Source organism: Heterocephalus glaber, unplaced genomic scaffold (assembly GCF_053883595.1).
Source record: "Heterocephalus glaber isolate CG9 unplaced genomic scaffold, H.glaber_assembly_v1.0 deba00001755, whole genome shotgun sequence".
Taxonomy (NCBI): domain Eukaryota; kingdom Metazoa; phylum Chordata; class Mammalia; order Rodentia; family Bathyergidae; genus Heterocephalus; species Heterocephalus glaber.
Window position 1 is genome coordinate 2,635,118 of NW_028258453.1, and position 16,228 is coordinate 2,651,345.

At 40.3% G+C, this 16,228-nt stretch overlaps 1 long non-coding RNA gene and 1 pseudogene across 3 annotated transcripts in view; one reads left to right on the forward strand and one right to left on the reverse strand.

The window, feature by feature from the left end:
• LOC101708188 (uncharacterized) overlaps positions 1–16,228 on the forward strand; it is a 392,264-nt gene that overhangs the window by 63,137 nt on the left and 312,899 nt on the right. The window lies entirely within an intron of this gene.
• On the reverse strand, positions 7,300–8,018 carry LOC101721240 (V-type proton ATPase subunit G 1 pseudogene; annotated as a pseudogene).

Genomic DNA, 16,228 nt, shown 5'->3' on the forward strand with positions numbered 1-16,228 from the left:
ATAATGACAATTTGACTTCTTCATTTCCTATCTTTATTCCTTTTATTTCTTTCTCTTGTCTAGTTGCTATGGCTAATGTTTCTAAGACTGTATTAAACAGGAGTGGTGATAGTGGACATCCTTGTCTTGTTCCTGATTTTAGTGTGAAGGATTTCAGTTTTTGACCAATTAGTATGATATTGGCTGTTGGTTTTCCATAGATGGCTTTTATCAGGTTGAGGTAGAGGCCATCTATTCTAATTTTGTGTATGGTTTTATCATAAATTCGTGTTGGATTTTGTCAAATGCTTTTTCTGCTTCTATTGAGATGATCATACAGTTTTTGTCCTTGACTCTGGTAATACAGTTATTGCCTTTATTGATTTGCATATGTTGAACCATCCCATCATCCCTGGGATGAATCCCACTTGGTCAGGGTGTATGATCTTCTTGATGATCTTTTGCATTCTATATTTGCCAGTATTTTGTTAAGGATTTTTGTATTTATGTTCATTAGTGAGATTGGCCTATAGTTCTCTTTTTCAGTTGTGCCTTTCTCTGCTTTGGGGTTCAGGGTGATGCTTGCTTCCAGGAATGAATTTGGGAGTATTGCTTCCCTTTCAATTTCATTGAAGAGTTGAAACAGTAGTGGGAGTAGTTCCTCTCTAAATTTCTTGTAGAATTCAGTGGTGAAGCCATCTGGACCTGGGCTTTTTTCAGTTGGCCCATTTTTAGTTACGTTTTCAATTTCATTGATTGATATTGGGTTGTTTAGAATTTTTATGTTTTCTTTGTTCATCTTTGGTAATTCATACATATCTAGGAACCTGTCCATGTCTTCTGTGTTTTCCATCTTATTGGAGTATAGGTTCTTGAAGTAGGTATTGATAATCCTGTAGATTTCTGCTGGGTCCGTTGTAATTTTGCCTTTTTCATTCCTAATTGCATGGATTTGGGCCTTTTCTTTCCTTTTTCTGATAAGGTTGGCTAAGGATTTGTCAATTTTGTTTATTCTTTCAAACAGCCAACCTTGGCTTCATTGATTTTTTGTAGCATTCTCTTAGTCTCCATTACCTTGATTTCTCCTCTGATCTTATTATTTCCTCCCCTGTATGAGCTTTGGGTTTGTCCTGTTCATCTTTTTCTAGAAGCTTGAGGTTCAGCATCAGGTTGTTTAATTGAGCTCACTCTGTTTTCCTAATATGAGTATTCACTACTATGAATTTCCCTCACAAGACTGTTTTCATTGTGTCCCATAGATTCCGATATGTTGTATTGTTATTGTCATTTAATTGTAGGAACTTCTGCTTTCTTCTTTAATTTCCTCTGTGACCCATTGGTTATTCAGAAATGTGTTGTTCAATATCCATATGCTTATGAAATTCTTGCGTTTTCTTTTGCTATTGATCTCCAATTTCATCACGCTATGGTCTGATAATATACAGGGGATAACTTCAGTTCCTTTGCACTTACTCAAACATGTTCTATGAGGAAGTATGTGATTTATTTTGGAGAACGACCTGTGTGCAGATGAAAAGAATGTATAATCTGATTTTGTGCCATGGAACATTCAGCAAACATCTGTTAAGTTCATTTGTTCACGAGTTTGATTGAGTTCTAGTATTTCAATGCTTATTTTTTGTCTAGTTGATCTATTTATAACAGTGGGTTATTGAGGTCCCCCACTACTATTGTATTAGTGCTTATTTGATTTTTGATGTCTATTAGTATTTGTTTTATACAGTTGGGTCCACTAGTGTTTGGTGCATATATGTTTATGATTGTCATCTCTTCCTCTTGGATTGTTTCCTTTACAAGGATGTAGTGTCCTTCTTTGTCTCTCTTAATCAGTGTTGGTTTGAGATGCACTTGATCTGCAAAGAGGACAGCTACTGCTTTTTTTGGTGTTCCTGTCACATGGAGTATTGTTTTCCACCCTTTAACTTTCAGTCTGAGTTTCTTTTTAATTAAGTTTGTTTCTTGTATGCAGAATATTGTTGGATCCTCTTTTTTGTTTTTCTTTTGCTGAAATTCTTTTAGTGGTACATTTTAGGTATATAATACATTTACATTCATCATTGGGTGCTTGTACCTGTACATGATGTATCTTGGTTCTTATTTTTTCCCTGTTACCTGTGCACCCATCATCCCCTCCACCCTTCCCTTTTTACATAGACTTTGTTTCCGTTTTTTTTTTTTTTTCTCATAATTTTTCCTTTCCCTTCTTTCTTTTCCCCTTCCCCTCCCACTTCCCCTTCGGACCTTTTCTTCTTTTTTCAAATTATCCATTATTCATTTTAATCACTTTAATCCTTGTTTACTCTTTAATTTCCTCACACTAGAGCTACTATTTGTTATTTACACATGTGTGTCCTATTTATTTCACTTAAGAGTATGGCCTTAATATGTAGCCATTTAGCTATAAATGGACCTTGCTTCTTGGCCTGTTCTGCTAGTCTATTTCTTTTGATTGGTGAATTGAGACCATTAACATTGATGGTTATAACTGATACATATTGACTTATCATTGCCATGACTTTTTCTTTCTGTTGTATTCTCCCCTTTTGCGCTTAATTTCTTGTCATTCCTGATGGATTCATTCTGCTTGGCTTCCTTGGGTTGTGATCCTCATTGTCTTTTCCTAGGATATTGCCTAAAATTTTTGGAGTGCTGGTTTGGTATTCATGAAATTCCTAAGGTGCTGTTTGTCATGAAAGTATCTTATTTCTCCATCAATTTTGAAAGATAGTTTCCCAGGGTACATTAATCTTGGTTGGAGGCTGTTTTCCTTTAGGGCTTGAAGTACTTCACTCCAAGCTCTTCTTGCCTTGAGGGTTTGTTTTGAAAAGTCTGCTGTGATTCTGATGGAATTTCCTTTGTATTTGATTTGTTTCTTTTCTCTCACTGCTTGTAGAATTTTGTTCTTCTGCTGTGTTTCTGGAATCTTAACAAATATATGCCTATGTGTATATTTTTTTTTTGATCAAGTCTGGTTGAAGTCCTATATGCCTCATTTATCTGCATGTGAAGTTTTCTGCCATCACTTCTGTGAACAATTCTTTTTTATGTCATCTGCACTCTCTCCTGTTTCTTCATTGACTTAGATCAGTCTTATGTTATTCTTCTTTGTTTCGTGTAGCAGCTGCAGGATTGATTTCTCGTAGTCCCTTACTATTTTTTAAAAAAATTTCTTTTCCTGGTCACTAATTGCAATCTTATCTTCTATATCTGAAATTCTATCCTCACATTGGCTCATTCTCCTGTGTAAATTTTCAATGGAGTTTTTAATCTCCTGGAAATCTCTTTGTATCTGTTTTATGAATTCCATTTGTTTCCTATTTTAAAATTCTATCATGTTCCTTAGCTCTTCTATTTTTTTTGTCTGTGTCCTCTCTAGATTTGGGCCGAGGATTTAGCTCAGTGGTTCCAGTGCCTGCCTTGCAAGCACAAGGTCCTGAGTTCGATCCCCGGTACCAAAAACAAACAAACAATAAAAGATTTATTAATAATGTCTTGCAGTATGGGCACAATCTGTGCTGTTATCTGAGAAATTAGTTCTGATTTCATTTTTTCCAGATCCTCTTTTGTTGCCAGTTCAGGGAGTCCAGGTGGTTGAGTATCCGAGTGTTCCATCTCATTTCCCTTTGGAGTTGCTTTAGGTGATCTGGAAGTCTGGTTTTGAGACTTGTTTACATGTCTTCTCATTTCAGTGGGGGAGGGTTAGGTGAGCTGTGGGCACCTGCATGGCTCACCTCCTTGGCACTGGGGGCCGCTCTGGTCCTTGGGGCTGGGGGCAGTGGTACGGCCGTCCAGAAGGCCCCTCCTTGGTGCTGGGGGTGGTGGTATGGTGGCCCAGAAGGCTCTAAGCTTTATTTCTGCATGACTCCTTGCTATGGGTTGGTAATGGCTTGAGTTTGCACCCCAAGTGTTTGTGTTTTGGGCAGCTGGTCCCCTCTGTGGTGGTATATGGAAGTGGTGTAACCTTTAAGGAGTTGGTACTAGCTGGATATGGGGGCCCACACTGTTAATCTCAGCACTGTAGGAGGCCGGGGCAGGAGGATCACAAATTTGAGTCCATCGTGGGGCAGCTTAACAACACTTTATCTTAAAAAATAAAAAAGGGCTGGGGCTATAGCTTAGCATAAAGGCTTTGGGTTCAATGTCCTGTACTGAAAAAAAAAAGTGGGTTTTAAATGGAAGTAGTTAGGTCAATGGGACCACTGATCTCAGAAGGAATAAGGTGGTTCTTGTGAGACCTTGAGTCAATGTTTGTGAGAGTGAGGTGTTAGAAATGAGTGAAGCCTACACTTCAGTTGGCTTTCAGCTCTTAGCCATGCTCACACCATGATGCCATCCACAAGTAAGCCTTCACCAGGGAACAAATTGTTGGGACTGTCTGATTATGGGCTTTCAGCCTCCAAAACAGTGACCTAAATAACCCTCATTTCTTTATACATACCCAGCCTCAGGTATTTTCTTACAGAAACAAGAAATGGAATAATATATTCCCCTAGTGGGATTGAGCTTAGTCACTCAGCACAGTAAGATCAATGAAACATCCTTTATAGGTTTTTCCTTCTTCTTTCTGTTTCATCCGTGTTTCTCTTTCTGGTTTCCTGTGTTTACTCCCCCAAATAAACTTCCTGAGCCCATTAGCTTGTCTCAGTCCTCACTTTTGGGGAACTCATATAGGAAGAGCTGATTATTAATTGAATGGGTTATACAGGCTGATCTTTAATGTAAGTTTACATTGGGTTAGCACTTTCCTGAGATGATTTGTTCAGTGAATACCTTTGAGAGCTTCTTGTGTGCCAGAAAGGATTTTAGGTATTGAGCAAAACAGACCAAATCTCTGCCCTCAAGAGCCTTCCATGTATCTCTTTTAGACCTCACAGTAACCACATACAAGGTAGATGTTATTTTTGCCCACACTTCATGTATAACTCATATGTTCAGGGATTCTTAGCTCTTTGGGAATTTAAGCATCAGATTTAGTTTTCCAAAGACTGCTAAGTTTTCCTTGGGGGTAGGGGGAAACTCCTGATTTCTTCTCAACTCTAATACATTTTCAGCCAGTTTTTATGAATCCACAATCTCATTCTACTTTTATGGCTCACTCCCATGGATGTTAGCATGTCTTGCTCACAATCACTGCTGAGGTCTCCTCCTCTCCACCTTGGTTGTGCGATGGCTATACCTGGAGAGCTTTAGGAATCCTTACTCCTAGGCCTTCCTGCCGGAGAGGCTGACCAGTAGTCCTGGGTTGGCCCTGGTATTTAAAAACTTCTAGGTGATCTTAATCTATAGCCATGACTGAGCTCCTTTGCTCTTGGAGTGTGGAGGAAAAAGTGGAGAACAGTCTGTTCTATCATTTATCTTCTACCCTCCCCATTCCTCTGTTGCTTCCCTAATACTGGAGCTGTTTCTCTCCTCTGTACTGGTATTCATCATTTGTCTTTCTTGTTGTCCCCAGGCTCAGAGGGGACAGACTAACAGGCCTGGTGATGAGTAGAAACTTTCCTGGCAGGGTGTTCATCTGACCCTAAGCCTGTCACTTGGAACTTCTTCTTCTTTTTTTTTTTTTTTTTGTACTGGGGATTTTCCTCAGGTCCTTGTGCTTGTGCAGCAGGTGGCAAAACCACTGAGCTAAATCCCCGGCCCTGTTTGCAACTTCTTCAAGCCTGTGGGTTCTAACCTCATCTGAGCTCTATTGTCAAAAACTCTGGATTCTGTGGATGGAATTGAATCTATTCTCTGTAGCTCTTGGGGCTCAGAAATTATAGGGATCATTCTAAGTCTTCTTCCCCCTGCCTGTGTATCCTTCCAAGAGTCTGAGTGTTTCAGAAGAAAAGATCACCACATAGGGAGAAGAGAAAAAGAAAGCTTGTGGAGAGAGACATTTCTTTCCTTCACCAACTGGCTCCATTCCTGAACCTGGAAAGGGGAACACAAGAGGGAGCATTTATATCATGGCCTCCCATGTAGAAGTGCTGAGAGGTGAGACTTTAGGGAGCTGAGTGCATTATGAGGGCACTGCCTTCATAAATGGGTTGATTAACCCATTCATGGATGACTTGATTAATTCATAGATTAATGAATTAGTGAATTAATGGATTATCACAAAGTGGCTTTGTATATACCTTTCCAACTGGATGGGGGGAAAGGAAGAAGAGAAAAATCAGACACAATAGTATTGATGATACTCATTTGTTATTTGTTTATTTTTCATATATGTTTATTTTAATTTTATTTTTATTTTTATTTATTTTTATTTTTTTGGTGCCGGGGATCGAACTTGGGTCCTTGCGCTTGCTCAGCAGGCGGTGAAACCATTGAGCTAAATCCCTGGCCCTATATACATTTATTTTTAAGAGCCACGTAGTTGAACATATCTATGGGGTGCAGTGTGACATTTCGATACCTATGTACAATGTACACTGATCAGTTCAGGGCAACTGGTGTATTCATCACCTTAAACCTTTATCATTTTTTTGTGTGTGTTAGGAACATTCAAAATCCTCTTTGCTAGTATTTTGAAATAGCCACTTGTCAAAACCATAGTTGAACTTGTTTATAATAAGTTAAAAAATAAGTGATATTTGTAAAGAGTGGAGGTGGCAGAGTTTCCTGTTTGTTTTGCTTTGCCTAGACTAGGAAAGGCAAATAGCTTTCAGTCTCCAAGTCACCATGTTAAGTAGTAGCTGGGTAGAGAGCTGTGTTGAGAATTCTGAGGCCATAAGCTAGTAGCACAGGAAGGTAATTAGTATGAGAGGAATCATCAAGTTCAATGGTTTAGGAAGGGAGAAGAGCTATGTTCCTAAAACATAGTTCTCATCCTTGGCCCAGTTGCATGTTAACTAGTTACACTCAGTGGATGAGACAACCAAAACAATCATCTAGAGTTTTAATTGGCTAAGTTTTACCAGGCAAGTTCTTAGACACAAACTACAGGAACCTAAGTAGAAAATAATCCTGCAGTGTAAGGATATTGGATAGCTCACTGAATCTCCAGGAAGACTGGAGATTCCACCTCAGAAATGGAGCAGCAACAAAGGGAACCCAGGCATAGCCTCAGGCAGGCTCAGGAAGAAGCTACTGCTGACTGTGGTGCCCCTGGTGTCACCATCATGTCCCACACACTCTTGGACACTCCCTGCTGTACTCTTGGACTTAAAAAATTTTAAGATTATGCTAGATTTTTATCATGGTGAAAGAAAACCTGTGATGATCAGCTTTATTTGTTTAACACAAGAAGTAATTTAATTTATTTCTTAAGAAAAGAAACCAACTGTGCTAAAGCTTCATGTTCCATGAGGGCATCTACAAGGCCAGTCTAGGAATAAGCACTTCTTTCTCGTATTCATTTATGTGGTAATTTTCATGGATTTCTGGGTCGATGTCTTAGTGAAAGTCCAAGAGGTTATCCAGGACTTCCCTGTTCTGCTGGAAGTAGGTCTGGAGGATTCCCATCTTCTCCTGGGTGTCCTTCTCCACTTCACTGCTGCAGCTGCCATGGGATCTCAAGGCCACAGCTTCATGGCCTTGGACTCTTTCTCCCTCTTTAGGAAGTACTGTTCAATTGCAGATTGAGCTGCTTCTTTCACCCTCTTCAGCCTCCAGTTCTTTCTCTTGCAGGCTGCAGACAACTTGTTGGCAGTCTGTTTCTCAGCCTGCAACAGCTGCTAAATCCCCTGTGACTGACTGGCTATGGCTGAAGCAATGATCAACTTTTAAGCAGGAAAACTTTATTTTATCCCATGGCTTTTGAGGTTTGAGTCCATAGTTGGTTGGCGTGTTGCTTTGTGGTGAGGCAGGACATCATAATGGGAGCATGTGCCAGAGGAAGCCACCCATCTTGTGGCAGCCAGGAAGCAGAAAGAGCCAGGAGGGACCAGGGCCCCAATATCTCTTTGAAGTGCAAGCCCCGTTGACCTAAGTTCCTTCTATGAGATCTCACCTTTTGATGGTTCCATCACCTCCTGAGAGTGCCACAAGCTGGGAACTGAGCCTTCAAGACACTGTGGGTCATTGTGGGACATTCCAGATCCAAGTCAAAGTAAATGTTTTTATGAAAAATGTCAAACAGACACAGCTGTCAAACAGCTCATACACAGTGTATAATAAGCTCTTGTAGTCATTTCGCATTCCTCAATTTATTGCAGTTCCACCAATCTTAAGTCTATTTTCCACTTAAATTTTTTTGGTACCAGGAATTGAACTCAGGACCTTGTGTTTGCCAGGCAGGCACGGCATCGTTGAGCTACATCCCTGGTCCCATTTAAATATTTTTGAAGTGTTTTTGCTGGAATATTTTGAAGCAGTCCCAGATATCACATTAAGTCACTTGTAAAGAGTTTACACTTTATGCTTCTAGATAAAGACTTCAAAAGATCCGCTAAACCTCACAACACTATTACCCCAGTTTGATTTACTGCCTTTTCTATAAACTAAAATTTTGTAGGACTCTAGTTAGTCAGTAGTTAATCCTACTAATCTGTTTCCCTCCAGGCCTTTTGATTACTCCCTCAAAGTTCATCATCACATACCTATACCCGCATAGACAGGGAGCTGGAAAGGAGATGTTTGTCCCTCTGGCATGCGTGATGGGAGATAGGGTGATCCTCCCAACTATTTGGAATTGCTTCCAGATAAAAATGGTGCACACATTTTGACAGACAAAATGGCAGATAAGGCATAGTAGAGATTGTAGTGTGCACACAACCATCAAATAGGTAGCTACTTATCAAAATTGCCATTTATATTTCCTAATTGCTTTTGATTTATAGCCTGGCATTCTTCTACAGCTTTGTAAAAATACTTTTACACTTTGATTTAAAGCGATATCATTTCCACCTGGATGGAAGGCTGTTTTCTTCTTAGTAGGCTTATTAACAATTATATATGTAAATCTATGCATACATTTTTTTGGATACATTCTCTTGGGAAAAATTACACCAAGATATTATTAATGTACGTGAAAACAAGAGTTAAAATTCCCAGAGGGTAAATGAAACATTGAATATCTTTACATATTTTAAGGCATTCACCAATATCACTTGAGGTTGGCAGGGTTGGGGAAAGAATATTAAAAAAATAATTTGTCCTGTTGAGCTATTAAAAAAAATTGATCAATGAGTCTCTTTATATTATACCAGAAGAAGAATTAAGATTGTGGGCTATAGAATTTCCATTGGTAGGATGGAGATAAAACTTTCTTCTATCTGCTGGGATCCTGACCTAATGCAAATTTATGATATTTCTTTGTATGATAAGTGAAATAAATACTTTATTCTTGTTTTGAATCAAATATTCACCATCATTTGCTCTTCCTATAGTCTTATATTATTTTTAATCTTTCTCCTTATCACCAGACATCATGAGCAATAATCACAATCTTATTTCTAATATCAACCATCATGGGGGTCCAAATCATCAAAGTAATTTATTGAGTGTCTGTTGATGGGTGCTCACTGGTGTTAGGATATCCATTATGGAAATGGAAGGCATAGCAAGGGAAAGGTATAAGAAGGAATTAGAAAGAGCTAAAGTGAAGCTCTTAGAGTTACAGAGGGGAAAGATAATACAATAATTACTTTTCCTGTAGAGATCTACCAAGGCTTGTTAGGGTAGGTGGCATTTGAGCTGTGCTTTTCATAAGCAAGAATCCTGGCTCATAACTAGAGCTGTTTAAGTGCCTTCTATGTGGAAGAAGCAGAAGCAGAAAAGTCCAGACAAGGTCTAGAATTTGCTTGGCTTAATGGTATGTGTGTTTGAGGGAGAGATGGAGGGTAGGGGGAGAGAACAACATCCTTTAGTGGGATTCCAGCAGAAACAAGACATCTCTGCTGGGGGTGGTGGTGCACATTTGTAATCTCAGCACTCAGAAGGCTGAGGCAGGAAGATTGCTATGAGTTTGAGGCCAGCCTGGGCTACATAATGAGTTCAAGTTCAGCCTGAACTGCATAGCGAGACCCTGTCTCAAAAAAAATCTAAAAAAAAAAAGAAGAAACAAGATAGCTCCAAGTTTATTAGGAAAGTCTATGAGGGAAAATGGATTCAGTTACTTATGAAAGACTATAGAGAGAAATAGTAATTGTCACCCAGATCTTTCTAGTTGGCAGCATCAGAGTGGAGGTGTACAGTTTACTCTGGCCTCAGCTGTGCAGATCAAGCAGTCTCAGGGTTCTCAAACCCACATGTGGAGGGGCCCCTCCTCCTGCCAGAGAAGCCTCCAGGCACCAGTGCTCCTAGGCCATCCCCAGATTATAGACAGGCAAGTTAGGCAGAAGATAGCAGGCACCTAGAGAGGCACTGGGGCCAAGATAGAGTCAGGATTACCAGACCTTGATCAGATAAGCACGAGGCTGAGATCAGCAGTTAACAAGAACCAGGGCTGGGGATTTAGCTCAGTGGTTCTGCTGTCTGTCTCAAAATCGCAAGGTCCTGAGTTCAATCCTGGTACTGGGGGCGGGGGGAGAGTTCACAAGAACCAGACAGATGATTAACGAGGGAGGGATATAACGAGCGAGGTAACAAGCAAGGTAATGGATGCCTACTATGAGAACTTCTACTGCTATCTGGAAATTGTTTTTTGCTTCACACTTTATTCTTTTAATAAACCACTAGGATAGGATAGAGGCCAAGAGGCACCTGTAGACATATACTTGCTGTGTACGTCGACTCCTTACAGGCCCATTTTTAGTTGAAGCAAGCTTGTTTTAGTCCTATAGATCGACCTTAGTTTGACTTGGAGTGGTTTGAGTTCCCGTTATTTTTTGGTATAGAAACTCCTAGACAGAGTGCCCTTGTCAAGTCACTTTCAGGTCTCCTCCCAACAGTTGGGAAGTACTTCTCTCTTCTTAATAAACACTCCTCCTGCCTACCTCCTTTGTCCTTGACTTCATGAGACACGCACCCAGGTTATGTTCTTACAACAGCAGATCTCACCACCTTTTTCTTGGTCTTGTGTGCATCCCTTTCTGGGTTGTCACTCTCTGGTCTGCCTTCCACTGGTAGGTGATGGTGTTTCACCAAAACAGGAACACAGTCCTTTGCAGTTGAATCTTGCTTTTGGTTTGTGCTAAAATCTGTAGCAGCGGGTCAAGAGCCTGGAAGGTGCAAGGGCTTTCGCACTGCAGGAGGGAGCTGGCTAGTCCAAGGAGCAGCTGCCTGGTTTGAATATCAGCTCCAATGCTTGGCATATGTGTAATCTTAGACAAGTTACTTAGTATCTGTGTCAGTGTTCCCTTTGGTGGTCACCATAGTGTTTGTTCTCTTACAGGGCCACTGCGCATGTTAAATTGGTCAATAGGTATAAAATGTTTAGAATGGTGCTAACTGCTCTTTTTAACATAATTACTTTCACTTGTTTTTATTATACATTGAAAAATTACAGCCATATATATTTATAGGGTACAAAGTAATGTTTTTTGAATACTATGTGGAATGACTAAATGAAGTCAACCAACCTCAAACACTAAATATTCGTGATCAGAAGATTCATGATCCACCCTCCTAGAGACATTGAAATGTATGGTACTCAACTATTAGCTATATTCCTCATGTGCAACAGATTTAAAAAAAATCAAACATATGTCTTCTGAGTTTATACCTTTTGATTATAATCTCCTCATTCTCCCTCCTCCCCCAGCCACTGATTGACACCATTCCACTCTCTGCTTCTATGAGTTCCATTGTTTTAGATTCCACATATGAGTGAATCAAATGATGTGTGTCATTCTGTGTTTAGTTTATTTCATTCAACATAATGACCTCCATCCACTTCCAACCACGTTGTTTTAAATGACAGAATTTCTTCTTTTCCTAACCCAGAAGAACACTGCATTGTGTATGTGGACCACCTTTTCTTAGCTGTTCTAGGTTTAACAGGGTATGTGGGGGGCTCTGGGTGTGGGGAGAGGGGTGTTGGCCTCCTGCACTTATCTGTCTGAGGCAAGAAGTCTGCCTGCTAGAACACCTGGGATGGCCTCGATAAGGGTCTCCATTTCTGAACTCAAAACATTTCAGAGGATTAAGAGTGAGATTAGCCCTTTCTAGGTGCTAGAGGGGGCATTGGGTCCCTCCTCTATGGTTATGAAGGGAAACCTGGAAGAGGGCTCTGGGGTGGACTCCATGTACCTATGCCAGCATCACACAGCTAAATGAGATGTGATTGAATCAGTGATGTATACAGCCCTGACCAGAGGGCTGATGGGGACTTATAACATAGGTGCCCATGGCCTTACCCTGTGTTATGAAGCTTCCATTCTGAGACAGGTCATAGTAGAGCAACAAGAGATTAAGGCCCACAAGTGCATGTAGAGGGAGATATGTTTGTCAAGCTTAAAAGACCAAGATCAAGCTTATGGGAGAAAAAAGAGAAAATTCAGATGATGGTAAATCTTAAAGTCATTCTGTGTATCGTAAAGGCATCATTTGTGTCAATTCAAGCCTTTTGTTGTCAGTTTTCAACAAGTTTGCAGAGCAGAATGTGTAAAAGTAAGATTACCTCTGAGAAAATCAGTGCCCTGGAACCTAATAGGCTTCCAATTGTACTGCAGCTCAAACAGTTGCACCAGGCTGGAGCCAGGATGATTTAACCTCTGCAGTGGCTCTGGGCAGGACCTGGGTATCCCCAGAGGAAAGTTTCTAGAGGTTTGACCGGAAGACAAGGAAGAGAATGGAGACATAGGGATGTATTTGAAGGGAACATTGAGTGTTCATATACCTAGGGTAGATTTCTCCCAGAACAAGAGAACATCATTTCTGTCCTGGGGGAGAACAAAGCTTACTTCAGCTGCTCCCAGTCCTATCTCTCCCAGGAAGTCTTTCCTGAGAAGATGACTCCAACTATGAATGAAATGTTGGCTTCTGAATATACCTTACTATCTTTTCCAATGATTATTTTTATTTTTCCAAGGAGATTATTATTTTATATTTCCTCTTAGTATATTAGTTGGTCCTCTTAGTCGCTTTCTTGTTGCTGAGACTCAATACCAAACATGCAAAACTTAAAGGAAGAGAAATTTATTTGGCTCACAGTTTCAGAAATTTCAGGTCATAACCAGCAAGTTCAAATGCAGAAATGGCATGGTGGAAGGGCCTGGCACAAAGAAAAGGTATTCATATCATGGTGGCCAGGAATCAGAGTGAGAAGGGAGGAACTGGGGAGGGAGGTATGCCTCCAGTGACTTGCCTCTTCCAACCAGTCCCTATCTCCTAATAGTAAGCTAGATATAGTACCCCTATAATCCAATCACCTTCTAAACATATGAGACTTTTGGGGCCATTTTAGATCTAAATCATAGCATTCTGTCCATAGCCCCAAAAGACTCATGTCCATCTCTTTATGAAAAATACATTTAATTCATCTCTAAGATTTGCCAAAATTTTAACAGTTCCAGCATGCTGAAAAGTCCAAGTCCTAAGTCTTCTCTGACACTAGAGGGAAATTCTTAGCTATGAGCCCATGTAAAAATAAAAAAGAAAGTTAAACACTTCCAACCTACAGTGGCACAGCAAGAACATCTCATTCCAAAAGGGAGGAATAGGATGATAAAAGGGAATGAGGACAAAGCAAGACCTAAACTCAGCAAGGCAAACATGAAGTCCTATAGTCCAGTGTCCAGTATCTAGGGAAAGTTGTGGCTAGATACAAATCTCAAATGGTTTGGGCAGCTCTGTTCTTGTGGCATTGCTGATTGCAGCTCTCATGGACTCTTCCTTGGGTTGGCTCTGCTCACTGGCTGTGGCTTTCTTAAGATGTTCCATATTCCTGGACTTTCCAATTTCCTGGGGTCTTCACTGCTCTTAGCTTCACTCTTACAGCTTCATGACCTGCCCTCTCAGTGTCACACTGCCTGGCTTTTTCTTCTAAAGTCTGGATGGAAGCCTTTCTGGCCCCACAACTCTTGTATTTTGCATGCCTATAAAGCTAGGACCACATGGTAGTACTAAGGTCTGTTGCCAGCTTGAGTAGTAGCCACCCTTACCTCTCATCATGGCTGCAAAGGCCCCTGAGTTCTTAGATGGCTGAACATTGTGAACCAAATTCTGGGGAAGAAATTCCTTAGGTATCCCTCCTGGGGCAGGGTGCTCTGGAGCTCTCTTCCCAAAGCAAAGTCTTTCCCTTTCCCACCTGTGAATTTCCAAAGACAGGGGTCTTGGTGATTTCTGAGATAACCTCAGAGCATATTCCCTATTGTCATGATGTAAAATATTTGGCTCCCCCCCTTTTTTTTTGTACCAAGGATCAAACTTGGGACCTTGCATTTGCTAGGCAGGTGGCAGAAACACTGAGCTAAATCCCCAGCCCATGGCTTCCTTTTAATGTGAATCTTTTTATCAACCATGCTGCTCTGCTCCAATTTTGCAGGCCCTTACTTTCTGGTGAACTTTTTATATGGGATTTTTGTTTTTGATTCTTACTATAAACTTGGATAAAGACTTCCAGAAGTACCCATGCCACAGCCTGAACACTGGGCTGCCTTGAAATTTCCTCTGCCAGATTAATTAGTCCACTGCCCTCAATCTCAGTCTCTTGCAAAGTTTCAGAGTATGAACAAAATGCCAAATTTTCTATCAGAGTATAACATACATGGTCTGGAGTCCAACTGCCAGTGGAGTCCTTGTTCCCAAATGAAATTTCCTGAGCCAAACTTCCCTTTATTGTCTGCATTTCTATCAGCATTCTGGTATTTTGAGCTTCAACCAATAATTTCCATCAAGCACTGCTCACAACATTCTAGGGCTTCTCTGGCTCACTGCTCCAAACTTTTCCAAACTCCTCCCACAAACTAGTTCTAAAGGCTTCTAAATTACATGGTCAGGTATAGACACAGAAAGACGCCACTCCTAGTATCATAATCCATCTTAGTCACTTTTTCATGACTGAGACAAAATACCCAACACTCACAGCTTAAAGGGGGAGAGGTTTATTTTGGCTTGCAGTTTTCAGAAGTTTTAATCCATGGCTGGCTCAAATGCAGAAATGACAAGGTGAAAGGGCCTGCTGTGGAGAAGAGTTGCCCATGTCATGGCATCCAGGAAGCAGGATGAAAAGAGAGGAGACAGGAAGGAAGATATCCTTCCAGGTCACACCCTATAATACAGTCGCTTTCCAAATACATAAGGCATTAGGGGCCACCTTAGATCTAAACCATAACAATAGGTAATAATGCCTGTCTAATAATATTAGATTAAAGAGCACTGGTGTAATCCAACCCTCTCATGATAGAAGAGAATATTGAGTTCCCAAGAAGGGGAGCGGTTTAGATGAGGGTCTTCAGGACAGCTGATAAATGGTAGAGGTGAGAGAGGGAGTTTGGTCCCCCTGTTTTTCTGCTTCAGTACCATTTCCATTGCACTAAGTGCAGCCATATGATTTGATTTTTCTAAGTTGTTTACATATTGCAATTGCTTTAATTATTCCCTTCCCTTTATCTGTTTAGGTAGCAGCAAAGCTTATGGGTCTCATTCTATACAAGCTGATATCGCTTGAGATGTTGCTATCATAGAAAAGAAATGGAAGTAGCTCACAGCTCCCTTTTACATTCTTGATATTTCCAAATGTCTATAGTGATGAGCATTTGTTTGAAGAGAGAGGCTTAAAATAGGGCAGAGTATCTTTCTCTCCACTAGAAAAATGCCAACAGCTCACAGACTATTTCTTAGCCTTCTTGACATTTCCCAGAGAACCCTGAAAATCATTCACAGTGATTTGGATACAAGGAAGGACCTTACACACTCCGTATGACTATGTTTCCTCAAATGTGTCATACCTGTCAGTGCTATGTGAGGTAGTCTCAAGTAGATAAAGATCAGATCTTTTGTTTCAATCAGAGGTATGCATATTTATTTTAATGTATCTAATAAATGAAATGATAAAAATACAATTAGCCCAATAAACATTTTATTGCTTAAATGGATCTAAGTAGTTGCAAGTTGATGCAAAAATATTGAATAAGTAATAGTATAAATTACACATAAATTTGACAAAATTTGTAACAGTGCTCCATGACATTACACACATAACTGTAGTTAGGAAATTCTCCTCAATTTCATGTGTAACACACAGGAATTTGGTGTCTCTAACAGTCCTCCAAACCTGAGGGTGCCATGGTGGTGCCCACAGCTGTTTTCTAACTGTAAGTAAGGTTTTCATGCCCAGCTCTCTGTGAGTGGAGAACTTAATCTTGGTCCTTCACAAATAAAAAGCATGACCCAGTATTTTTCACATGTGGATTCAAGA